Source organism: Scyliorhinus canicula, chromosome 9 (genome assembly GCF_902713615.1).
Source record: "Scyliorhinus canicula chromosome 9, sScyCan1.1, whole genome shotgun sequence".
In the NCBI taxonomy this organism is placed as follows: domain Eukaryota; kingdom Metazoa; phylum Chordata; class Chondrichthyes; order Carcharhiniformes; family Scyliorhinidae; genus Scyliorhinus; species Scyliorhinus canicula.
The window spans coordinates 37,135,475-37,162,866 of NC_052154.1; the positions used below are offsets into that span (position 1 = coordinate 37,135,475).

At 46.8% G+C, this 27,392-nt stretch overlaps 1 protein-coding gene across 6 annotated transcripts in view; it reads right to left on the minus strand.

Annotated features, from left to right (window-relative positions):
• LOC119971244 (BTG3 associated nuclear protein) overlaps window positions 1–27,392 on the minus strand; it is a 253,758-nt gene that overhangs the window by 81,514 nt on the left and 144,852 nt on the right. For 2 of the 6 annotated variants that reach the window (XR_005461787.1, XR_005461788.1), the window contains exon 12: window positions 7,109–7,221. The exons of the other annotated variants lie outside the window; for them this stretch is intronic. The gene's annotated coding sequence lies outside the window, so the exon portion shown is untranslated. The remainder of the gene's footprint in view (window positions 1–7,108; window positions 7,222–27,392) is intronic. 6 annotated transcript variants of the gene reach the window in all.

Sequence of the window (27,392 nt, forward strand, 5' to 3'; positions counted from 1 at the left end):
ACCGAAGGCGAACGGACTTCTCCATGCAGCCTTCAATCCAAGGAATTCAGCAGACTCTTTGGAGCTCCAGCAACGGAGGTATGACGTAGTCCAGAAACTCTCGATTTGACTCCGATTCAGCAGATTCCTGGCCTCCAGCAATTGTCCAAGTGCCAGCACCCTTGGTTGCCCCTGCCTCTGCCTGCTGTCGATGTTAAGTACATTGTGGTATTCTCACTCGTTTATGACTCCAAGACAACTCAAAAACTAGGTCTCATCAAGGTGTACGTCTCTGCACTGGTGGAGGTTGTGGGTAGGCGCTGTGACAGGTTTTTCATTGAGGGCTCTGAGAAACCACGGTCCATGCTGCTCTCGTAGCTGCCATCAAGACCTGACTGGTGGACCTCCTAACCTCTTCCCAGATGTTCCTCCAAAAGAAAGTGGAGGTCATTTGTGCATGACAGGGGCCTGTGAAACAGCAGGCATGACTGACAACATGATAGTCTGATGAATGCTACAGTGCTGGCTCCTCACTTGGTTGATCACTGCCAGCAAAACACTCAATCTTCAAAGTCCGTGAGAAACTTCAGTTCTGCCATTCCTCCACCAGTCTGGGGTCTCTCCCACGTGTGCCAGCTTGTCCGGCATGAAGACAGATGAGGGAGACCGTACGCAGGACACCTGCCAGGTCAGATGATAAGGTGCATGACACATGTGGGTGCTGAGTGGGGCCATGAACAAGATGAGGACATGACCTGCAGGGGAGATGGAGGTGTGTGCAGGAGAGTGAGTGGTGGCTTCCCTTGAGCTGGCATTTAGTGACATCCCTGCGGATGTGTGATGAGTCTGTGAGTTGAGTGTAACAAGAGGAGTGACTTACCCTGGCGGAACTGGGGAGATCATTCATCCTCTTCCTCTCAATTTGTTTTAAATTCATTTTTACGGGATGTGGCCTTCACTGGCTAGGCCAGCATTTGTTGCCCATCCCTAATTGCGCCTGTGAAGGTGATGGAGAGCTCCCTTCTTGAACCACTGCAGGCCATGGGTTGTAGGTACACCCACTGTGCTATTAGGGAGGGAGTTGCAGGAATTTTATCCAGTGAGGGTGAAGGAATGGCGATATATTTCCAAGTCAGGATGGTGTGTGGCTTCTAGGAGTATTTGCAGGTGGTGGTGTTTTCATGTATCTGCTGCCCTTGTCCTTCTAGATGGTAGTGGTCATGGGGTTTGAAAGGTGCTGGTTGTCCTCTTCTGAATGGCATTGGCACTCACCACCACTGTCACTGCCTCCCATGTTGGATTTGTTACCTTACTGTCAGTTTTTCATGTAGAGAGCAGATAGATGACACCATGACAGGCCTCCACTGTGTCAAGCAGTTGCTCCAAGGAGGCCGAGAACTTTGGTGCAGAGTGTTTCCTGCCAGGCATCACTTCCTGATGAAATCCTTAGTGTGGCTGCTGTGCACTGCAGAGGTCTTTAAATATGGCACCCGGATCATTGAAATGCTGATGTAATGGAGGATGGGCAAATCAAAGGCTGCCTGCCAGTGATGCGGCTTGGAAGCTGTGTCTGCAAGTTTTCTTGACTAAGTGCCACAATAAGTCACCGTTGGCGTTCAAAACATCGTTTTTCCCACCCAAAATAGTACTTCGCAAATATCAGAGATGATTCCGCCCAAGTTCAAAAGTGAGACACCAGAAAAACTGAGGGTGGCCAGGCACATCACTGCTGGTCTCTCTCTGTTCTACTGACTTTTTCATTTCCAAAGGCAACAGCAAGTCTTTTAAATTATCCCATTATTCCTAGCTCCTGCCTCTTTCCCAAGCCTTATGCCCCTAATTGGGTGCCAAATCCAGCTTTGGGTTAATTAATGGTAGACACTTTGAAAATTGTCATGCATCATTGACGCAATGCGTAGCTAAAGCTAGATCCCAGAAATGCTGCTGTGATCATGTTCCCAACACCAGAATTAAATTTAATTCTTAGTTCTGGCCCACTCGCTTGGGTCCACGGTGAGTCTCTTGTCAACTGAGATCCCAGTCGTCGCTGGATTCTGTGCCACCCCTGCGGCTTTGGGCAGGAGTGAGCATGACAACATTTAATGAGGCATGTAAGTTATGCATGGGCCTCAATGCTGGCACTGCGATGGCCAGCTAACTCTCATTCACATCCTCCATTCCCACCTAAGATCAAATCAGTTCTTATATTTCTCAGCACACCAATAGCCATACAGTATATTTAGACCGACTGACAGGAAATGCACTTAATTTTAAAGTCATATTTTGACTTCAATCTGAAATATATGAATGTGTACAGCTATTCTCGAAACTGGATTTTTTTTTCCAGTTATTTTTCACAGTGCTCTAAACTCTCAAAAACAGATTTTTAAAACGGATAGCAGTTTCAGAGAGGACAACAACTGAACTCCAGACCTTGACATTGCTGAGAACATGTCATTCCATATTAGCAATAAAGCAGATCCCAAACCTCAACTGTGAAATAGCTGGAAAAGGAAATGGTCTAGTTTCTAGCCTTCTACCCAACTCTATTCCTCCGGCCCACCCACAATTAACTCTTCCTCCAAAGAATGCTCAAGTGGCGATTTTCCGTGTACAGACCCAAAGTACTCAAACTCTCCTCATTATAAAATCCCTCCACAGATGGGATCAACCTTCACTGGACTGCCTCTAATGGCAATGTATCTTTCCTTCGATGAAAGGACCAATACAGTTCACAGTAACCCAGATGTGGTCAAACTAGTGCCGTGTTTAGTTTTAATATGATATCCTTACTTGTATACTCCATTCTGTTTGAAACAAAGGACAATATTCCATTTGCCTTTCCAATTACCTGCTGAGCTTGCATGTTAGCATATGCAGTCTTTCTCCATTTAAAGGACTGGAGAACCAGGCTGGCCCGGAGAATATGGTCCCAGCCGCCAAGTGGATGCAAATAAGGTAGGCACGGGGCGCAAACCTTGATCCCAAAGCCAGGAGGGGGCCGGAGCATCGGAAATGGCGCCGATTCCATTTTCTTCACTACTCCGGAATTCTCCGCTTCAAACTCCTCTACTGGCAGCGCGAGGTGGAGAATTTCACCCACGGCATAGTTTTAAGTGGGTTTAATTTAATGTTTCTGTGCCTGGAAGGGTAAAAACCTACAGCTAGATTAATGCAGGGCAACAGCATTTGTACGCGTGTGGGGGTTGGTTTCAATCCCCACTGTGATTCTGTCATAACCCTCCAAAGAGGGTTATGACATGAAGAATAAATATAACGAGCTGGGGTTTCTTAACAAATGGGGCCTTTGTAATGTTTAAAATAAAGCTCTTAAGTTTTAGTTTTGGCTGAATTTGTTGTCAGTTGGAGACAGGACACTGGACAGCGAACATTTTGAAAGTCTGTCAGGAGAAAATGGACAGGACAAGGTCAGTAAAAAGATGCAAGCTTCCGAAGGAACAAGATACAATCCAGATAACATGGGACAGAAAGAATATTTAAAACAACTTAAATGAAGAGGCCAAGGTATTGTTCAGAAGAGTAAGGAAGAGTAAACAAGGTGTTCTGAGATTAACAGACAATTGCAGTAACTAGATTTAAAATGGGACAGCAGACTTCAGAGATAAAAACAGACAGTAAAGGTTTCTACAAATATGTAAAACTAAAAAGAGTGGCTACGGTAAATATTGGTCCTTTAGGTTTAGAGGATGAGAAGGGAGTTTTAATAATGGGAAATGAGGAAATAGCTGAGGAACTGAACAGGTTTTTTGGGTCGGTCTTCACGGTGGAAGACACAAATAACATGCCAGTGACTGATAGAAATTAGGCTGTGACAGGTGAGGACCTTGAGAGGATTGTTATCACTAAGGAGGTAGTGATGGGCAAGCTAATGGGGCTAAAGGTAGACAAGTCTCCTGGCCCTGATGGAATGCATCCCAGAGTTCTAAAAGAGGTGGCTAGGGAAATTGCAAATGCACTAGTGACAATTTACCAAAATTCACTAGACTCTGGGGTGGTCCTGGTGGATTGGAAATTAGCAAACGTGACACCACTGTTTAAAAAAGGAGGTAGGCAGAGAGCGTGTAATTATAGGCCAGTGAGCTTAACTTCAGTAGTAGGGAAGATGCTGGAATCTATCATCAAGGAAGAAATAGCAAGGCATCTGGATAGAAATTATCCCATTGGGCAGACGCAGCATGGGTTCATAAAGGGCAGGTCGTGCCTAACTAATTTAGTGGAATTTTTTGAGGATACTACCAGTGCAGTAGATAACGGGGAGCCAATGGATGTGGTATATCTGGATTTCCAGAAATCCTTTGACAAGGTGCCACACAAAAGGTTGCTGCATAAGATAAAGATGCATGGCATTAAGGGTAAAGTAGTAGCATGGATAGACGATTGGTTAATTAATAGAAAGCAAAGAGTGGTGATTAATGGGTGTTTCTCTCGTTGGCAATCAGTAGCTAGTGGTGTCCATCAGGGATCCGTGTTGGGCCCACAATTGTTCACAATTTACATAGATGATTTGGAGTTGGGGACCAAGGGCAATGTGTCCAAGTTTGCAGATGACACTAAGATGAGTGGTAAAGCGAAAAGTGCAGAGGATACTGGAAGTCTGCAGAGGGATTTCGATAGGTTAAGTGAATGGGCTAGGGTCTGGCAGATGGAATACAATGTTGACAAATGTGAGGTTATCCATTTTTATAGGAATAACAGCAAACGGGATTATTATTTAAATGATAAAATATTAAAGAATGCTGCTGTATAGAGAGATCTGGGTGTGCTCGTGCATGAGTCACAGAAAGTTGGTTTACAGGTGCACAGGTGATTAAGAAGGCAAATGGAATTTTGTCCTTCATTGCTAGAGGGATGGAGTTTAAGATTAGGGAGGTTATGCTGCAATTGTATAAGGTGTTAGTGAGGCCACACCTGGAGTATTGTGTTCAGTTTTGGTCTCCTTACTTGAGAAAGGACGTACTGGCACTGGAGGGTGTGCAGAGGAGATTCACTAGGTTGATCCCAGAGCTGAAGTGGTTGGATTACGAGGAGAGGTTGAGTAGACTGGGACTGTACTCATTGGAATTTAGAAGGATGAGGGGGGATCTTATAGAAACATATAAAATTATGAAGGGAATAGATAGGATAGATGTGGGCAGGTTGTTTCCACTGGCGGGTGAAAGCAGAACTAGGGGGCATAGCCTCAAAATAAGGAAAAGTAGATTTAGGACTGAGTTTAGGAGGAACTTCTTCATCCAAAGGGTTGTGAATCTATGGAATTCCTTGCCCAGTGAAGCAGTTGAGGCTCCTTCATTAAATGTTTTTAAGGTAAAGATAGATAGTTTTTTGAAGAATAAAGGGATTAAGGGTTATGGTGTTCGGGCTGGAAAGTGAAGCTGAGTCCACAAAAGATCAGCCATGATCTCATTGAATGGTGGAGCAGGCTCAAGGGGCCAGATGGCCTACTCCTGCTCCTAGTTCTTATGTTCTTAAATGTCTGATGCCATTTTAGTATAGTCTAGAGATCAAGTGTTAAAGCAATTGTGAACAGTTTGTTCAGCAGCTAAGACAAAGGGAACCTAAAAGGGGGTGGCGTGAAACTTTGGACTAGACTCACGGTTAAAAGTGGAATGGAAGCATGTTTAAAAGTGTCGCCTGGAAAACCTGGATTGGATTTCAGACTGCAAACCGCTAAGCGAAAGCATTATTATGAGAGAAGGTTTTAAAGCATGTTTTTATTGGAGTTTGGAAACTCTCATGTGATTATCATCTGGGAAGGATTCCGAGGAGAAATTCACAGACACTAACTTGGCTTCAGGGCGGAGTGTGTGTATTTGACCACAACCAATCTGTGGGCCTTAATAAAGGACTTTGTGTGTTAATTAGACCATTGTAGTTTAAATGTCTTGCGCAATCCATACTAATCTTAGAACCTGTGTGCAATTGTTAAGGTAAAGGAAGAATGAAGGAGTATTGCATTATAGTCTGAATTTTTCATGTTTAATGAATGTATTTTCTCTAATTGTTAAAACTAATTAGTGATTGTGAGACTCTGATCGTCCACGTTTTATATAAAAAAAGTAAACGTTACAGTTTTTTGAACCAGGGTTCCATTCTAGAATCTTCCCATCCAGTTATAACAAACTGGGATCCTAACAGTGCTTGTGTTGAGCAAAAAAGGTCCAAGAAATCAAATTGGGCCTATATCCATTGGAGTTTAGTTGGATGAGGGATGAAATTATTGAAACATGTATGATCCTGAGAGGACTTGGTGGGTTGGACACCAGGAGGACGTTCCCCATTGTGAGGAAGACTAGAATTAGAGGACACAGTTCAAGAATAAGATGCTTCTCTTTTCAGATGAGATATTAATAATTTATTTTCTCTCCAAGGATTACTAGTATGTGGAATGCTCTTCTCCAGAAGTCAGTCGAGGCTGGGTAAGACACATTTTTGATCAACAAGGGAGTCAAGGCTTTTAGGGCGGAGGCTGGAAAGTGAACTTTTGAATACAAACAGGTCAGCCAGGATCTTACAAGCAGGCTCGACGGGCCAAATTGCCTACTCCTGTCCCTAAGTCCGAACATCCTAGCTAAAGTAACAATGTGTGCTCCAGAAGCGGCTGTACCTCGAGAAAAGCTGTTCCAGTACAACTACAGCACTAACATCGGCCTGAAAATGGCTCAGGCATGCCCTGCTCACTAAAAAGAAAAAAATCTAAATTAGACCAATTATTGCCCCATCAGCCAACTTGCAATCATTAGCCCACTTGTAATGAACAAAATGATGGAAGTCATCATCACCCTTGTTTTGAAGCAGCACCTACTCACCAATAAGCCTGCTTATTGATGTTCACTTTGGGTTTCATCAGGACATCTCATTTCCCAATCTCATTACAGCTTTGGTTGCAACATGGACAAAAGATTTGAATTCCACAGCTGTGTTGGAGTTAATATCAAGACAGCGTGGCATTAAAAAGCCGTAATAAAAATGGTGAATTGGAATCAGGGGACAACTCTCCACTGCAAAGTTTTGCTTACATTAAAATGTGCTATATCAATGCAAGGTGTCGCTGCATTTGTGTAGTTTGGATATTGAAGATTAATAACAAGTTCAGCTGAAATGCGCTTACAGTTGAATAACCTGATGATTTTCATTGTCAAGACTACACAAAGCATCGCCACTTGGGAAGGTAGTGTTCATTTCCTGGTGCCCATCAAACTTCAGGACAGCATGAGTCTATGTCTTGAAACAAAAAAAGAGAACAAATTGGGGGAAAACATACTTGCTTAATTTAAACAGAGTTAGCATCAACTTGGTTTCTCTTTCTCCACAGATACTGCCTGACCTGGTAAGTATTTCCAGCATTTTATATTTTATTTCAGATTTCCAGCATCTGCAGGATTTTGCTTTGTATACCCTTTAAATTATTTTGTTGCGTCAAACAGCCTGGATCTTGAAATGTTTTCAACTAATGCAAAGTCCTTCACAGAAATAGAAGATGACACGGAACTAGCCAAAGCAACTTCTTGAAGAATGCTTCCTTCTTTTTGAAGATAATAGATAGGCAACTGATTACAGCTGTTGGTTAATCTCTGCTTCTCAAGTCTTTACAAAGCAGTGTCAATACGGAGTAAAATTACAATTAATATAAAGAATGGAGACAAATTCTGGCTTGAATGAGTAACATATTCCTGTAAATTTATTTAGACAAAGAAAATTAATAATGAAAAGATTAAGGGCTCTTATCAAAAAGGACAGATGAACATTTCAGACCTTACTTTTAATATTTCGCAACAAAAGCTTTTATGTGAATTATGTAAATTGCTTGATTGTTTGTCTGAAATTTTAAAATAGTATGCAATAGAAAGTGATATGTTTTAATGTATTTTTTAAAATAAATTTAGAGTATCCAATTCATTTTTTCCAATTAAGGGGCAATTTAGTGTGGCCAATCCACCTACCCTGCGCATCATTAGGTTGTGGGGGGGCGAAACCCACGCAAACACGGGGAGAATGTGCAAACTCCACACGGACAATGACCCAGAGCAGGGATCAGAACCCGGGTCCTCATCGCCGCAGTCCCAGTGCTAACCACTGTGCCACCATGCTGCCCCCATGTTTTAAAGTCTTAAAATAGCCTTAAATAATAGGGACCACTAGTATCCACCTTTATGATAAGAGTAAATCATACAGCAACTTCTGTTATTCACAAATGTACAGTTCTAACAAGGCTCTTTAGTTCTGAAAATATGGGGTGGGATTCTCCGCTGCGCCAGCAGGTTCCCCGCGGGTTCCCCAGCAGCATGGGGTGGCCATAATGGGAAATCCCATTGTCGGTTGGCAGGAAGGGAGAATCCCACTGCAGCGAGGGCTACGCTGCCTCGGAAAACGTGGCTAGCGCAATAGAGAATCACGCTCATGATTTTTCAACTTTTAACTGACTTGAACTGAACAGTTCAAACTGCTTAAAATGCAAGACCACATTCCAAGGTGAAGGTCAGAAACCAACAAATCACCTCAAACTGTAAAGAGAAACAGTTCCTATAATCCAGACACCCATCAAAACCTGTAATTAAGAAACATAAAAAATGCAAAATACTGGATCCTGAAATAATGTCCGTCACAGACAGTCCCACCTAAAGTATCTTTATACGCAATGGGTGAATTATTTTCAAGGCTAGACTGCCAACCACTAGAGATTGCAAATGACAAAAGCGGTGTAAGAAAGACTTCAACAGAGAAAACAAGCCGAGGGCAGCTCGGTCTCTCTTTTAATCATCTTTATTGTCACAAGTTGGCTTACATTAACACTGCAATTAAGTTACTGTGACTCCCTCTCTCACTTTTAGTATAAGTATATCGCCTGGAGCAACATAGAACATACATACATAGTGCAGAAAGAGGCCATCCGGCCAATCGAGTCTGCACCGATGCACACAAGCCCTCATTCGACCCTATCCCTGCAACCCCAATAACCCCAGCTAACCTTTTTGGTCACTAAGGGCAATTTATCATGGCCAATCCACCTAACCTGCACGTCATTGGACTGTGGGAGGAAACCGGGGCACCCGGAGGAAATTCACGCGGACAAGGGAGAAAGTGCAGAGTCTGCACAGACAGTGACCCAGCGGGGAATCGAACCTGGTACCCTGGTGCTGTGAAGCCACAGTACTATCCACTTGTGCTACCTTGATGACCTTGGGCAGCTTTCATGATACTCCTGACTTATGCTTTGTAGATGTTGGATAGGTTTTCAGGAGTCAGATGCGAGTTAAGCATCAGAGAATTCCCAGCCTCTGAACTGCTCTTTTGGCCATAGTATTTATATGTCATGTCCAGCTACATTTCTGATCAATGGCAACCTCCCAAGATGGTGATGAAAATGGTTGTTATGCCACTGAATATCATTGGGACTTGGTCAGATTTCTCTTTGTTCCATAGTTGTAGGGGAATGCAGGACGGTCACTAATGCAGTGATTACAGATTCACACACTATTGCAGCTCTCACTATGCCAGCTAACCTACTAGCAAGACATATTTAGCATGTCTTACCACCCACTCTGCTCTCCTGCACTCCATTCCTCACCATTCTCCAACCTGTGCCCTGAACGTGTGTGCTGATTACCAGAAGTGAACTAACGTTATATAATTAAAACCATGCTCCATATTTGATTAAAATAATTTGGAAGTACTTTAAAAAGCCCATATGGAAAAGTGACACAAGGTTTCTAAAAAGTAGATCAGAGCATGTAACAAATCAACATGTTGAAGCTTTTAGAAAATAGTACATTGAACCAATATTGGCAGGCATGGAAAGTTACAGTATTGAAATACTGATGGTTTGCTTTCAAAACTAGTTCTGTGGTTGTGATTGTATAGTGACTCGAATTGAATTGGTTCAGAAGGGAATTCACCTTTCTCCATAACCTTTCATAGGCATTATTTTCATACCATATAATATGAACTGAGAGAATCATTGGCTTGGAACAACATCAATGCAGCACAAAACCCAGAACTCTGGTGGCAGTAGTAAGCCCTGTGAAAATGTTCAGTGTTCACTGTATTTCATAGATTCCCTACAGTGCGGAAGGAGGCCATTTGGCCCATTGAGTCGACACCCAACCTTCTGAAAGAGCACCCTAATCTAAACCCACTCCCCACCTTATCCCCAGACACTAAGGGGCAATTTAGTATGGCCATTCCACCTAACCTGCACATCTTTGGACTGTAGGAGGAAACCGGAGCGCCCAGTGGAAATCCACGCAGACACGGGGGGAATGTGCAAACTCCATAGAGTCAGTAACCCAAGGTTAGAATCGAACCCGGGTTCCTGGGCTGTAAGACAGCAATTGTGCCACCATGACGCCCTCTCAATGGGGATGGTATATGTCAAAAGGAAACTGATGAAAGCAGTTCAGAATTCTCATTTTTAATTAATTCCCTTTTCTCTTCCTGCAACATGAACAATAATTAATGGCATTAAGACTTTATGGCACTTTGTTTGTTCATCTATAAATACTAACCTTTTGTTCTTAGTGACATGATAAAAATGTTTGTGATTCTAACCAAACTTCATGAGTGAGCTCCTTTCAGTACATTTCGTTTGCATTCATTTAACTCTGAACAGGCTAGAAATTCTAGTATGCAAACATTGATATATCATTCTAATTAAAATACTTTTAAAAATTGACTTCAGAGGTCCAGGCTAGGCTTGAATACAAACCATTACTTTTTCCAATTTGCAAGCACAAATGGTCAGAAATCACAACAATTTATTTTCTCAATTGCTTAAATGATTGCTCAGATTTTTGGTTTATTTAGAAACAGGTGTACAGTTAATTTTCTTTACATGTCCACTTATGTCCCTATTTACGCAAATGATTTCTTGTCATCAGATTCTGTGTCTCTTCAAAGGGAAATTTGTTTGGAGCGGTGTATCTGGGAATCTGTGTCAAATTGTCAAAATCGGCATTGTGTGAGTTTTAAATATGTTGTACCAGCTGAACTTTGATTTCTGTTAAAAATATAAACAGCGCCTTCAAAGCGCAGAGATAGGGAGGAAAGGGTGGCTAGGCAGAAGCTGGTGGACTCCATACTGGAGGTAGAACGTAAATACTCCGAGGCCCCGACCGTAGAGCTCCTGGCGGAGAGAAAAGAACTACAAAGGAACTTTGACCTGCTCTCCACCAGAAAAGCAGTGCATCAACTCCGCCAGGCGCGCGGGACCCTGTACGAACATGGAGACAAAGCCAGCCGCCTGTTGGCACACCAGCTGAGAAAGCAGGCAGCCACCAGAGAAATTGCGCAAATCAGGGGTACCAGAGGCACGTTGGAAACAGAACCAGAGAGGATTAACAAAACCTTCAAGGCCTTCTACCAAGAGCTGTAGACCTCAGAGCCCCCAACGGGGAAGGCTGGGATGAACCGGTTTCTTGATGGACTGGACATACCAGTCATGGGAGAGGGCAGAAAACGGGACCTGGGAGCACCACTAGCACTGGGAGAGATCATGGACAGCATTAGCTCCATGCAGACGGGGAAGGCGCCGGGACCGGATGGATTCCCGGGGGACTTCTACAAAACATTCGCGACAGCGGGAGATGTTCACAGACTCGTTAGCTAGGGGCACACTGCCACCCACGTTAGCACAGGCCTCAATCTCGCTGATACCTAAGAAAGACAAAGACCCAACGGAATGTGGGTCATACAGACCCATATCTCTGCTGAACACAGACGCCAAAATACTGGCCAAAAGGCTAGAAGACTGTGTACCTGAGGTGGTCACAGAGGACCAGACGGGCTTCGTCAAAGGTAGACAGTTTACCTCGAACATCAGGCGCCTGCTGAACGTGATAATGACCCCCTCCGGGGAGAGAACACAAGAGGTGATCGTCTCCCTGGATGCAGAAAAGGCCTTCGACAGAGTCGAATGGAAATACCTCATAGAGGTACTGGAGCGGTTCGGGCTTGGAACAGGGTTCACCACTTGGGTAAAGCTCCTATACAACGCTCCCATGGCGAGTGTACAGACCAACAATACCAACTCCCAATACTTCCAGCTGCACAGGGGCACCAGACAAGGATGCCCACTGGCCCCGCTGCTGTTCGCACTAGCAATCGAACCGCTAGCAATCGTGCTCAGGGCAGCAAAAAATTGGAGGGGGATCCGAAGGGGAGGCAGAGAGCACAGAGTCGCACTCTATGCAGATGATCTGCTCCTCTACATCTCGGACCCACAAAGCAGCATGGACGGAATCATCGCGCTCCTGAAAGAGTTTGGAGCCTTCTCGGGCTACAAACTCAACATGAGCAAAAGCGAGATCTTCCCAGTACACCCGCAAGGGGGGGGGCAGCACTAAAGGGGCTGCCATTCAAACAAGCCCGACACAAATTCCGCTACCTGGGGATCTAAATAGCCCATGACTGGAAAGGGATCCACAAATGGAACCTCACCAGCCTGACGGAGGAAGTAAAAAAGGACCTGCAAAGATGGAACACACTCCCACTCTCCCTCGCGGGAAGTGTCCAGACGATCAAAATGAACGTACTGCCCAGGTTCCTCTTCCTGTTTAGATCCATTCCGATCTACATCCCCAAGGCCTTTTTCAAAGTGCTGGACAAACTTATCATGGCGTTCTTATGGGGGGGGGGGTAAAAATGCTAGGATCCCAAAGAAGGTCCTACAAAAAATAAAATCCAGGGGGGGCTAGCCCTCCCGAATCTACAATTCTACCACTGGGCGGCAACAGCCGAGCGAGTAAGGGGATGGATCCAGGAGACAGAAGCCGAGTGGGTGCGTGTGGAGGAGGCCTCCTGCGTGGGGACCTCCCTCCGGGCCCTCGCCACGGCAGCACTCCCATCCCCACCCAAAAAACACTCCAGCAGCCCAGTGGTGACAGCCACCCTCCAATCCTGGAACCAACTGCGGCAGCAATTTGGCCTAACCAAAATGTCAGACAATGCTCCCATCTGCACCAACCATAGGTTCACACCAGCACTGACTGACGCCACCGTCAAAAGGTGGAGGCAGGACGGGGGGGACACTGACAGTCAGGGACCTGTACACGGACGACAGAATCGCAACACTGGACGAACTGACAGAGAAACTTTGGCTAGCCGGGGGAACGAGCTACGGTACCTGCAGCTCAAAAACCTCCTACAAAAGGAGACAAGGACGTACCCACAACCGCCACGACAGACACTACTGTAAGACCTACTGGACGCAAGTATCCTAGAGAAAGGGAACTGTAGCGACATGTATGACCGACTGGTAGAAAGGGACGACACCGTACTGGACGCAACAAGAAAGAAATGGGAGGATGACCTGGGGATTGAGATAGGGTGGGAACTCTGGAGCGAAGCACTGCATAGGGTCAACTCCACCTCCACGTGCGCAAGGCACAGCCTGACGCAACTAAAAGTGGTACATAGAGCCCACTTAACAAGAAACCGTATGAGTAGGTTCTTCCCGGAGGTGGAGGACAGATGTGAACGGTGCCAAAGAGGCCCGGCCAACCACGCCCACACGTTCTGGTCTTGCCCCAGACTTATGGAGTACTGGACAGCCTTCTTCGAGGCTATGTCCAAAGTGGTGGGGGTGAGGGTGGAGCCATGCCCGATAGCGGCGGTCTTCGGGGTTTCAGACCAGCCAGATCTATTCCTGGGGAGGGCGGACGCCCTTGCCTTTGCCTCCCTGATAGCCCGCCGTAGAATCCTGTTTGGCTGGCGGTCAGCAGCACCACCCAGAGCTGCAGACTGGCTGTCCGACCTCTCGTAATCTCTCCAAATGGAGAAAATCAAATTCGCCATCCGAGGGTCAGACGACGGCTTCCACAGAACGTGGGACCATTCATGCAATTGTTCCGGGACCTGTTTGTGGCCAACGAACAAGAGGAAGAATAGTCGGGTGGCCAAGAATCAGGGGAAAATGGACGGGAATCGGGGGAAGGTAGCGGGGGGGGGGGGGGGGGTTTCTCTGAAGACTATAAAGTGTAAAATTGAAGTATGCAATATACAATCTCTTTTTACAGTACCCTTTGCATATAGGAAATATAGCATTGCAAGTCCTGAAAATAGATTTAAAACATACTCGTTAGGGCAGCAGGGTAGCATGGTGGTTAGCATAAATGCTTCACAGCTCCAGGGTCCCAGGTTCGATTCCCGGCTGGGTCACTGTCTGTGTGGAGTCTGCACGTCCTCCCCCTGTGTGCGTGGGTTTCCTCCGGGTGCTCCGGTTTCCTCCCACAGTCCAAAGATGTGCGGGTTAGGTGGATTGGCCATGCTAAATTGCCCGTAGTGTCCTAATAAAAGTAGGGTTCAGGGGGAGGTTGTTGGGTTACGGGTATAGGGTGGATACGTGGGTTTGAGTAGGGTGATCATGGCTCGGCACAACATTGAGGGCCGAAGGGCCTGTTCTGTGCTGCACTGTTCTATGTTCTATGTTCTAGTTGAATGTGTAAAACACATAATTCTTTGTGCTACTATCCTATAAAATGGGGCGAAATTCTCTGCAGACCGTCGTAACGCCGATTTCCGGCGAGAAAAATCGGTGTAGATGACTCCGGCGTCGGGGACTTCTTTTAGGCCGCTATTCTCCGTTCCCGGAGGGGCCAGCAGTGGACTGACGCGATACGCGTCAGTTTCACCAGCTGCGGAAGTGGTGAGGCCCGGCGTTTTGGGGGGGGGGGGGGGGGGAGGAGGAGAGAGACAGCCCGGCGTTTGGGGGGGGGGGGGGGGGGGGGAGGAGGAGGAGAGAGACAGACCGGCATTTTTTTTTTGGGGGGGGGGGGGGGGAAGGAGAGACAGACCCGGCATTTGGGGGGGGGGGGAGGAGGAGGAGAGACAGACCCGGCATGGGGGGGGGGGGGGAGAGGAGAGACAGACCCGGCATTTGGGGGGGAGGGAAGGAGGAGGAGAGAGACAGACCGGCATTTGGGGGGGGGGGGGGGGGGGGGGGGGGGGGGGGGGAGGGAGGGAGGAGGAGAGACAGACCCGGCATTTGGGGGGGGGGGGGGGGGGGGGGGAGGGGGGGGGGGGAGGAGGAGGAGGAGAGAGACAGACCGGCATTTGGGGGGGGGGGGGGGTTGCGGTGTTGAGTTGAGAGAGGGGGGGGCGGCGTTGGAGGGGGGTAGGGGTGGTGAATGGGGTAGGGGTGGTGAGGGGGGGGGTGGGGTAGGGGCAGCGGCGTGCAGAGGAGGGGGACGACGGATGCCCGGGGCCAACGCACCGTCGCCCCCCCTCTGCACGCCGCTGCCCCTACCCCAACCCCCCCCCCTCACCACCCCTACCCCCTTCACCACCCCTACCCCACTCCAACGCCGCACCCCCCCCTCACTAACGCCGCACCCCCCCCCTAACGGAGGAAGGAAGGAAGGGGGGGAGGAGGAAGGAAGGGGGGGAGGAGGAAGGAAGGGGGGGGAGGAGGAAGGAAGGGGGGAGGAGGAAGGAAGGGGGGAGGAGGAAGGAAGGGGGGGGAGCAGGAAGGAAGGGGGGGAGGAGGAAGGAAGGGGGGAGGAGGAAGGAAGGGGGGGGAGGAGGAGAGAGGGGGGGGGGTGTGTGGGTACCGGCCTTCAGAGGGAGGGGGACGGGGTGTGGGTACCGGCGTTGAGAGGAGGGGGGACCCGGCGTTGAGAGGAGGGGGGACCCGGCGTTGAGAGGAGGGGGGACCCGGCGTTGAGAGGGGGGGGACCCGGCGTTGAGAGGGGGGGGACCCGGTGTTGAGAGGGGGACGACCCGGCGTTGAGAGGGGGACGACCCGGCGTTGAGAGGGGGACGACCCGGCGTTGAGAGGGGGACGACCCGGCGTTGAGGGGGGGGGACCCGGCGTTGAGAGGGGGGGGACCCGGCGTTGAGAGGTGGGGGACCCGGCGTTGAGAGGGGGGGGGACCCGGCGTTGAGATGGGGGGGACCCGGCATTGAGGTGGGGGGGTTGCGGCGATGAGGGGGGGTTGCGGCGATGAGGGGGGGGGGGGGTTGCGGCGTTGCGAGAGATGGGGGGCAGCGTTGGAGGGGGGTAGGGGCGGCGTTGGAGGGGGGTAGGGGCGGCGTTGGAGGGGGGTAGGGGTGGTGGGGAGGGGGGTAGGGGTGGTGGGGAGGGGGGTAGGGGTGGTGGGGAGGGGGGGTAGGGGTGGTGGGGAGGGGGGTAGGGGTGGTGGGGAGGGGGGTAGGGGTGGTGGGGAGGGGGGTAGGGGTGGTGGGGAGGGGGGTAGGGGTGGTGGGGAGGGGGGTAGGGGTGGTGGGGAGGGGGGTAGGGGTGGTGGGGAGGGGGCAGCGGCGTACAGAGGGGGGGGGCGACGGTGCGTTGGCCCCGGGCATCCGTCGCCCCCCCTCTCTGCACGCCGCCGCCCCCAAACCCCCCCCCGATGCCGCAACCCACCCCCCCCGATGCCGCAACCCACCCCCCCCGATGGCCGCAACCCCCCCCGATGCCGCAACCCCCCCCCCCCGATGCCGCAACCCCCCCATGCCGCAACCCACCCCCGATGCCGCAACCCCCCCCCGATGCCGCAACCCACCCCCATGCCGCAACCCACCCCCGATGCCGCAACCCCCCCCCCGCTGCCGCAACCCACCCCCGATGCCGCAACCCCCCCCCCCCCGATGCCGCAACCCACCCCCCCCCGATGCCGCAACCCACCCCCCCCCCGACACTGAACGGCGTCAATCATCATCAATGGTTGACGCCGTTTTAAAGCAACTGTGATTTTCGCCGACGTGACCCGTGGCCACGTCGGCGGGACTTCGGCCCATCCGGGCCGGAGATTTGTGGAAACTAAAAAAAAAATGAAATCCCGCCGGCGCCAGCTGTTTTCAGAGGCTGCCGGTGGGATTTGCACAGCGCCGGTTTTTGGCCGGTCAGAGAATTAAAAACCCTGCGGGAGCGGGATTAACGCCGCTGCCGGCGATTCTCCGACCCTGCGTGGGGTCGGAGAATTTCGCCCATGATATCCAGGTTATTTAATACCAAGCAGTGTGGCCTGATAAGCACTTTTTAGATCGGTGTGAGTGACCTGCTAGTTATTTGATTCCTTCAAAACTAAACTTCAAAACTTTGTTAGATTATTGATATGGATACTTTATTACTAAAATGAGTGCAAGAGGTTAAAAACTATGGTCAACGTAGAAAATGCCTTGTCAAAAACACATTAGTGTTGTTTAGAAAGACTTAATTTTGATGAAGCACGATAATGGTATGAGTGTGAGATTTTATAGGATGGTTATGACTTAAACTCTATCTTAATTGAAGGTTAAAATATAATAGAGAGGGGCAATATGGTCTACTAGTTCTGCCCTAAGCCTCTATGACCTGCATTCCTCGGGGAACACAGACTCAAGTCAAATCTTATTGAAATCCAAGAGCCAACATAAAGGAAAGGGCAGCTTTTCTTGCTGCATGCATACCTACTGCCTCAGAGACCCTGGGCACAGACAGGGAGGAAGAGAGCGAGCGAGAGCAAGAGAGTGTCAGTGAGAGCAACAGGGAAACGGTAGCTTCTGTTAACAGCGAGTCTGTTAGCTGGGCAGAATTATGATGGGAACTTGTTATCTGGTCAAAGGAACGAGTATCAGCTGAAATTTAAGGACACTGGAAGATTGACTCTGGCGCGGCTGGGAGAAAGAGAGTCAGGATTGGACCTTGCTGTTGGAGGTCATTGTGTCGATTCTCAGAAGACTTGAGGGAAATTACTTTTGATTGAGTGGACATTATGACTCAGCGAAAGAGAGAGAAGCGAGTCTGTTTGAAGCTGAGAAAATTCTTGGACTCGTTCATAGAACATAGAACAGTACAGCACAGAATAGGCCCTTCGGCCCTCGATGTTGTGCCGAGCCATGATCACCCTACTCAAACCCACGTATCCACCCTATACCCGTAACCCAACACCCCCCCCCCCCCAACCTTAACGTTTAGGACACTACGGGCAATTTAGCATGGCCAATCCACCTAACCCGCACATCTTTGGACTGTGGGAGGAAACCGGAGCACCCGGAGGAAACCCACGCACACACGGGGAGGACGTGCAGACTCCGCACAGACAGTGACCCAGCCAGGAATCGAACCTGGGACCCTGGAGCTGTGAAGCATTTATGCTAACCACCATGCTACCATGCTGCCTAATGGAAGAGGGTTTGTGGCGTGAGGTGCTGCGAAGGGCGAGGCTGGGGCTGATACAATTGAAGATTGTGTACAGGACGCACCTCACCAAAGCAAGGATCAGCCAGCTCTTTGAGGTGGTGGAGGATGTCTGTGAGAGCTGCGGGAGGGACCCCGCAAACCATATACATGTGTTTTGGTCCTGCCCGAAGCTGGAAAGATATTGGAGGAAGGTATTTAACATGATTTTGAGGGTGCTGCAAGTGTACTTGGTTTCGGGTCCCCTAGAATCTATTTTCGGAGTCCATCCGAGAGAGGCATTGAACATAGCCATTTGCTCATTCTTTCCCTTTCAGAAGAGGATATTCTGCTTCTCCACACAACCCATTTTAATTAGCAGGCTAACTCAGGCTCTTAAAAAATCCTTAACTGACAAGAACATCATGTGACAGAGGCTGCACAGGGACCTCAAATCATGGGGAAGACTTCCTCCCCACATCTAAAACTGCAATGAAACTCATTTTCTTTTATAATGAGCAGTTGCTCAGCAATGCCAGTTTTATACTTGGACAGCAAGTTAAAAATACACTCCATCTCTTGTTCACACAATATCAGAAATAATATTTTGTATAAAATCACCCCAAAAATCACGATTACACTGAAAACACAGTCGCTTTTTAAAATATTATTTATTTTCTTATATGGGCCTTAAAATTATGGCATGTTTTACAAATATTGAAAATATTTAATGCATATATGAGAAATTGCGTCTTCTGCTGTTAATTTTAAAATAAACAGATTAGTACCGTAAATAAAATAGTGATGGAATAAATGCAGAAAGTGATACATTCAGAGGCTAGCTTCCCAGTGTGGTGTCCTGAACTGGAGAATAGGCCACTAAATCAGACATATAGAACTGTATTGTGCTGTTGTTTTGCCTTGGACCTGCATTCACCAACATACTCATTTTTCGGCAGAAAAAAAGCTGTAAAAGAAACTAGCAGTTCAGGCTCTGAAAAAATGCTGAATATTAAGAAACGGTGACCAATTTCAGAACTCACAGGCTGGAAACCTATGAATCTTAACTGTTCATGCATTTTTATCCACAGGTGCACTTTTAGGACCGTAGAAGCTCAGATGGGTCATTATGACGAAGTACTGGTCATTGAGTATGTGGGTACAAACAATCCGTCTATAGTGAGCTATCAGTGACAAATATCATCAATGTCTTCAAATTTTACACCACAGAGTTCCTGCCAGCAGCACATGGAAACATCAAAGAAGTCAGTCACTTTGTTGTCTGTAACTAAATAAATTAGAGAGAGTTACAGTGTCCAATTTGTCTCCCAGCCTGAGAGTTATGAAACTGCTAGTTTCTTTTGCAGCTTTGTGTCTGCCAATAAATTAGTATATTCAACTTGCATAACTGACATTTTCCGCAGCATAAAAGAACAGATATTACAGATTCAGGAGCTTCCCATAGATATTGGCCTCTAACTTCCTCAGAATGGCAATTTCTGGTGGATTGCAATGCTGGAAGGACTTACCCTCACTGAGATTCCAAAGCCCATGTTCTCGCCCAACCTTCCTCTCTCAGGCTTGGTGAGACAGAAACAGCGAAAGCTGCATTGGTATGGAGTTAACTGGGGCACAGGGAAGAACTAGTTGCAGTAAAGAGGGTGATTAAGGGACAATTAAAAGGGAGCAAACAAGTTTCGAAGGAAGAGCGGGAAAGAGAGTGAGAGACAGACAGACAGTGAGAGCGTGCATGAGGGGGGGGGGGGGGGGTGGATGGAGTGGAGACTAGGCGGGAGGAACCATGAGGTGGGGTTGACGGGAGGGGTGGGGGTGACTGGGAGAGGGGGTGGGGCTGTTGATCCAGAGGGAGAAATCAGTCAGATCGGACAGAAATGGGGTGCTCTGTTGGGAGTCAGGCCAGAGGTGTTGGGGGGGGGGGGGGGGGGGGGGGGGGGGGCGAGGAAGAGACAGACGCTGCTGGGAGTTGTGTGGGGTGTCCCATGAAAGATGCAAGATTCCGTCTGGGTGTTTAAATAGTTACTGTGGAGGGAAGTTCGAACGGATTTTCAGTGGCGGTATTATAATCGATGAGGTTTAACCAAAGCGCAATTATTGCTTATTGAAACTCTCAGAGTAACTATCAAAGTAAAACTGCACAACCATCCAAAGCTAGTGACTTGAATCGCTTCTGTTGGATGGTTCCCAGCCCAGTGCAATTGTCCAGGAGAAGTTAGCATTCTGAACAATTGCCAGATAAACAGGGCTGCTGAAGTGTTCCCCGACTGGAAGGGAACATTCCTGCCTAGTGATTGTCGCGCGATGTCCGTTGATTCGTTGTCGCAGCGTCTGCATGGTCTCGCCAACGTACCGCGCTTCGGGACATCCTTTCCTGCAGCATATGAGGTAGACAACATTGGCCGAGTCACACGAGCATGTACCGCATACCTGGTGGGTGGTGTTCTCACGTGTAATGGTGGTATCCATGTCAATGATCTGGCACGTCTTGCAGAGATTGCCATGGCAGGGTTATGTGGTGTAGTGGTCGCTGTTCTGACGGCTGGGTAGTTTTCAGTGTTCCAGTTGGGGACACTTCAGCAGTCAAGGGCATTCAGCCTCTGATCTCCGGGTAAGCGTTCTCCAAGGCGGCCTTCAGGACGCGCGACAACGCAGAATCGCCGAGCAGAAACTTATAGCAAGTTCCTCAACCGGGACTCGGGATTCATGTCGCATTACATTCATCCCCCACCATCTTGCCTGGGCTTGTGAAATCCTACCAACTGCCCTGGTTTGAGACAATTCACACCTATTTAACCTGGGGTTACCCCTATCTCTGGATCTGTAAAGACTTAATTACCTGCAAATGCTCGCATTCTGAATTTGTCTATATATATGTTTCTGGAACATACCTCTTCATTCACCTGAAGAAGGAGCAGTGCTCCAAAAGCTAGTATTTGAAACAAACATGTTGGACTTTAACCTGGTGTTGAAAGACTTCTTACTGTGCTCGCCCTAGTCCAACACCGGCATCTCCACATCAGAATACCTGTGGTATTTTCTGTCCACATATAACTATATTTTCCAACTCAAATACCATGTGCAAAGATAACAAAAAATCTAACAGTGCAGGATTTGACAAAATTAAAAATGCATAAAATGAAATTAATTCTATTAACCAGAAAACACAAAGAAAAAACTTATTTGATGAACATTGTACATACTTTAAGAGGACTGCTTGAGCATTCCAGGCCATCTGATGTGCCCATATAAAAAGTGTGCAACATGTTTAACTATATACAAAAATAAATCCAACCATTTCCTCATGATATTCAATGGCATTACGGTCAATTAATCACTCATTATCTACATCCTGGGGGTCACAGTTGACCAGACACTGAACTGGACTAGCCATATAACTACTGTGGCAGAATGCTACAGAATAACCCACCTCCTGAATCCCCAAAACTTGTCCAAGGCACAAGTCAGGAGTGTGCTGGAAGACTCTCAAATTGTCTGGATGAGTGCAGCTCCAAAAAGATTCAAGAAGCTCAACACCACCCAGGACAAAACAGCCTTCTTGATCCATCACCTTAAACACTCACTCCCTCAGGCAGCATTGTGGTGCAGTGGTTAGCACTGCTGTCTCACAGTGCCAAGGTCCCAGGTTCAATCCCGGCTCTGGGTCACTGTCTGTGTGGAGTTTGCACATTCTCCCCGTGTTTGCATGGGTTTCGTCCCCACAAACCAAGATGTGCAGGGTAGGTGGATTGGCCACGTTAAATTGCTCCTTAATTGGAAAAAATGAATTGGGTACTCTAAATTTATTTTTAAAAATTTCACTCCCTCCAACATTGATAGCGTGGCAGCAGTGCGTATGATCTACAATCTGCACTGCAGCAACTCACCAAAATATCTTTAACGACACCGTCCAAATTTGCGACCTCTACCACCGAGAAGGACAGTGGCAGCAGAATCATGAGAACCTATACGACCCCCTCCAAACCACACAGCATTCTGACCTGGAACTATATCACCATTGCTTCACTGTCGCTGGACCAAAATCCTGGAAATCCCTTCCTAACAGCACAACGGGTATATACCACATGGATTACAACATTTAAAGGCACAGTTCACCACCGCCTTCTCGAGGGCAATTCAGGATGCACAATAAATGCCAGCCCCGCCATCAACGCCCACATTCTGTGAAAGAATAAATTGTAGTAAAAATGGGGCGTAGTCATCCTACTTCACAAGTTCAAAAGTTACAAGTCTTTTAGTCCAGATGTATTCTGCTCAAATTTAATTTTTCTTTGGAGAATATCTACTGGTAAAGTAGATAGTTAAGAGCTAAATAAGATCAAGACTTGATATATGAAATAATCATATTCTGTCTCAAACTCTGTGTGGTAGGGCAGCCACAGCCAATGGATCCTCGTGTTGTTAATTATCAAGGAAGAGATAAGTCAACTTTGCCAAAACATGAATCATACCTACTCAATATACAATTACCGTGTTACAGTACTGCCCTCTAATGAACTACAGAATAAAAACAAATCCTGAAACACGTAGTTTCCCCACTATAAAATATAAGATACCTTTAAATATTTCAGTCAATATCCAATTTTACTTGGCTACTATCCAAACAAAATTAATTCTTAATTAATACACTGGGGTAAGTTCATCAATCCTGCACATTCGATGGGTATCACACTAAAATAAAACACATCGGAAAATTGCCAAAACAGGGCAATTATTTGTCAAAAGCTTCATGCTTAGGAGGATTCTCCTCTATTAGAAAAATTATCAGTCCATCTGCACTAATCATAAAATGCAAATGAAAGTAACAGATTGGTAGATGATCATGTGAAATTAATTGTATACTGGTGCAATTGTATAATTAATTCAATTAAAAACAGCAATTCATTAACTTATCTTTTTCCAGTTTGAGAATGAGGGATGTGGATGTGGGAGATTGACTGTTCAGTTAGGTATTGTGAAAATGATGATTTAATTGTTATATTAAAAATCAAAACGTTAATTGCTGCTTTTAAAATGAAAGACGCTGCGCTTTTTCTTTGCAATTTCCTCAATGCTGGTCGCTTTGAATCCCAGTGGTGTATACTGGAAGTGGAAATTCTACTGAGGGTTCACATCCCCAATATACAGCAACATTCTGCACCATTTACACTGGTTTGCTGTGTGTATAGTTGTCTGGCACATCAAACACTGACCTTGGGAGGAGCACAATGGGAGGTGGAAACAACAAGCAGGACAAAAGAATGGGTTGAGGGGTGCTTTGTGTCAGCCAGCATTTACAGGCTGTCTAGACCCTCAAAATGTTGGCAGCAATTTGAAATCTTGATAATTGTCATGCATGAATGACCATATATACTCCCGAATAATGGTTGATCTCGCGCAAAAGTCAATCCTTGAGTTTTGGCCAGAAGACCATTCACTTTTCTGATGTATATGTGCACAAGTTAACTCTTGACCTGAAAAATCCAAACTCCTGGTGGATTTAACCACCTACTCACTGATTGAGTCAAACTTGTCCTGATGGAAACCTATTCATTAATAGGATTATAGAATAGCACTTGACTAGAGGTGGCTGTTCAGCTCCTCATAAATGCGCACATCAACATTTGATTCAAGGATATCTCTTTGCTGATAGGCACTGCGTTTCTGCCAAAACTGCCCTCTAATATGGTAATATTGTATCAACAAGAAATAGCAGATACACAGCCGGGTAAAATCATTTAGATTGCACAGAAGGCAAATAATTCTCAGCAGCAGCTATAAAGTTCAACATATCGGAGAAGAACGTTAGAGATTGGAGGAATTTCTCCATGGGTTAGTCAGACGGCTCAGAATATTGGTGCAAACAGAGGAAAATCTAGCATGTGGTTACATTGGGAAATGAAGCTGCAAAATACAATGACAATCGCCAGAATGAACTCTTAGTTTCTCAAAGATCTAACTGAATCTTGGCCCTGAAGCAAGCAAGAAAATTAGACATTGCAGATTTCAAAATCACCCTGGATGGCCCAGCAGATTTACAAAGGGAAACAATTTTGTATTGTGGCAGAAGACCAAGACATCATAACATCTCCCAACAGAACTTGATGATGGGTTACTGTATTTCAGTGGATTTATAATCAAACATCAGCAAACGAATGAATGCAGATTAGCCTTGGGATTGGGAAAGATTGGGAACATGGATTTTGACATGCGAGCCAGTCAAATGGTGAGCCAGTCAAATGGTGAGCAAAGTTGCAGAGAAAAGAGTGTGAGTGAAGATAACCTGCCATGTAAAAGAGTAATATTCAACATTCTTTTGCAGATATATTCACGGCGTTCAAAGGGCATCTCGACAAATACATTGACAGGATAAGTATAGAGGGATACAATATTAGGAAGTGCTGAGGGTTTTAGCCAAGGGTTGTATTATGACTGGTACAGGCTTGGAGGTCCGAAGGGCCTGTTCCTTTGCTGTATTGTTCTGCTGTTATGCATGTCTGATGGGAGAAAGCTTAAGCCAATGGTGATATTTGGGAGAAAAAGCCTCCTAAAACATCAATTCCCAAAAGTAGTCACCCAAATTCATGGTAAAGGACGGCTGGATGAAGGTGGCTTGAAAATATGGCTAAGGAAAGTTTGGAGATTCGGACCAGGAGTGTCACAGAAAAAAATGTATTATCCCTAACAGCACCGTTGCTGTACCTACACTACATGGACGAAAGGGAAAACGCTGGAAAATCTCAGCAACTCTGGCAGCATTTGTAGGGAGAGAAAAAAGCTAACGTTTGGAGTCCAATGACTCCTTGTCAAAGCTGAGCTTTGACAAAGAGTCATCGGACTCGAAACGTTAGCTCTTTTCTCTCCCTACAGATGCTGCCAGACATGCTGAGATTTTCCAGCATTTTCCCTTTCGTTTCAGATTCCAGCATCCGCAGTAATTTCCTTTTCTCCAGTTTTTTTCTACACTACATGGACTGCAGCAGTTCAAAAAGGCAGTTCACCACCAACTTGTGATGGGAAATAAATGCTGGCCTAGCCATCCATTGAATGAATATAAAACTGGGACATAATAAAATAGAAAATACAGCACAAAACAGGCCCTTCAGCCCACGATGTTGTGCCAAACCTTTGTCCCAGATTAATCATAGATTATCATAGAATCTACAGTGCAGAAGGAGGCCACCTGGCCCACCGAGCCCGCACCGGCCCCCGGAAAGAGCACCCCACCAAACGACAACACCTCCACCCCATCCCCACAACTCAGTAACCCCACCCAACACTAAGGGCAATTTTGGACAGCAAGGGCACTCTATCATGGCCAATCCACCTAACCTGCAGTCCAAAGATGTGCGGGTTAGGTGGATTGGCCATGCTAAATTGCCCGTAGTGTCCTAAAAAAGTAAGGTTAAGGGGGAGCGTTGTTGGGTTACGGGTATAGGGTGGATACGTGGGTTTGGGTAGGGTGATCATGGCTCGGCACAACATCGAGGGCCGAAGGGCCTGTTCTGTGCTGTACTATTCTATGTTCTATGTTCTATCTTTGTACTGTGGGAGGAAACCGGAGCACCCGGAGGAAACTCACGCATACACGGGGAGGATGTGCAGATTCTGCACAGACAGTGACCCAAGCCGGAATCGAACCTGGGACCCTGGAGCTGTGAAGCAATTGTGCTATCCACAATGCTACCATGCTGCCCTTAATAACAAATTAATCTACACTCCATCATTCTACCGTAATCCATGTACCTATCCAATAGCCGCTTGAAGGTCCCTAATGTTTCCGACTCAACTACTTCCACAGGCAGTGCATTCCATGCCCCCACTACTCTCTGGGTAAAGAACCTACCTCTGACATCCCCCCTACATCTTCCACCATTCACCTTAAATTTATGTCCCCTTGTAATGGTTTGTTCCACTCGGAGAAAAAGTCTCTGTCTTCTCTTATCTATTCCTCTGATCATCTTATAAACCTCTATCAAGTCGCCCCTGGTCCTTCTCCATTCTAATGAGAAAAGGCAGACCCCGTAAGACCTACTCTCCATTCCAGGCAACATCCTGGTAAATCTCCTTTGGACCTTTTCCAAAGCTTCCACATCCTTCCTAAAATGATGGTCAGATCACATCTTGTCGATGTAGTTGTTGCTGATGTTAGGTCCATAACAACGATCCCGAGTGGCCTGACCAGCCTTAATCCCTTCAAGGATAGCATGAGGAAAAGTGGAATTACTTAATGATCGGAAGTTGAATTGGGTGGCATGGTGGCGAAGCGGTTAGCACTGCTGCCTTACAATGCCGAAGGCCCAGGGTCGATCCCGGCCCCAGGTCACTATCCATGTGGAGTTTGCACATTCTCCACGTGTCTGCGTGGTCTTACCCCCACAACCCAAAAGATGTGTAGGGTAGGTGAACTGGTCACGCTAAATTGCTCCTTAATTGGAAAAAAAAGAATTGGATACTCAAAATTAAAAAAAAATACTTTATGATCGGAAGAAAGAAGGCATTCACCAAGGGAGGCATACAGGCTCCAACATAAATGAAATGAAATGAAAATCGCTTATTGTCACGAGTAGGCTTCAATGAAGTTACTGTGAAAAGCCCCTAGTCGCCACATTCCAGCGCCTGTCCGGGAGGCTGGTACGGGAATCGAACCGTGCTGCTGGCCTGCTTTAAAAACTAGCGAGTTAGCCAGTGAGCTAAACCAGCCCCTATGAGCAACTCTGAATGAATGGGTTGTAGAGACCTGGGATGAAATCAGAATGGAGCTGCTCATTAAATTATTCAAGAAATATTGTATACCAATGTACTAGATGGCACAGCAGATGATTATTTGTGGAATGGTGTGGCTAACAACGACATTATTGCTGATGAAGGTGATGGTGATAATCCACTTGATGTCATTCAAGAACAGCATTACTTGGTTCTCAAGATGAGCAGGAGGATGATTTTTCTGGATTTTAATAAACACAGTGCATGCTTTGGTTGCAAGATAATGTTCTTCTCTGTGCTTTTGAAATAAAACTGAATATTGTTGTTGAAATCTGTACATATGGCTTCTGTTTTTGATGAATTTAATACATTTCATGAATTGTGTATACAAATTGTGTATACAAATTAATATCTATCACCGTGGAGGTTATGATTTATAAATAATAATTCAATAGAAAAAAATATTTTAAATCTCCTATTGTGCTATTTTTGGGGGTGCAGTTAGTGGGACAGTCTCCAACCTGGCAACTCTGTGATAGCATGAAAATGGGAGAGGATGGATTTCAAACCCTCATGTAAAAGC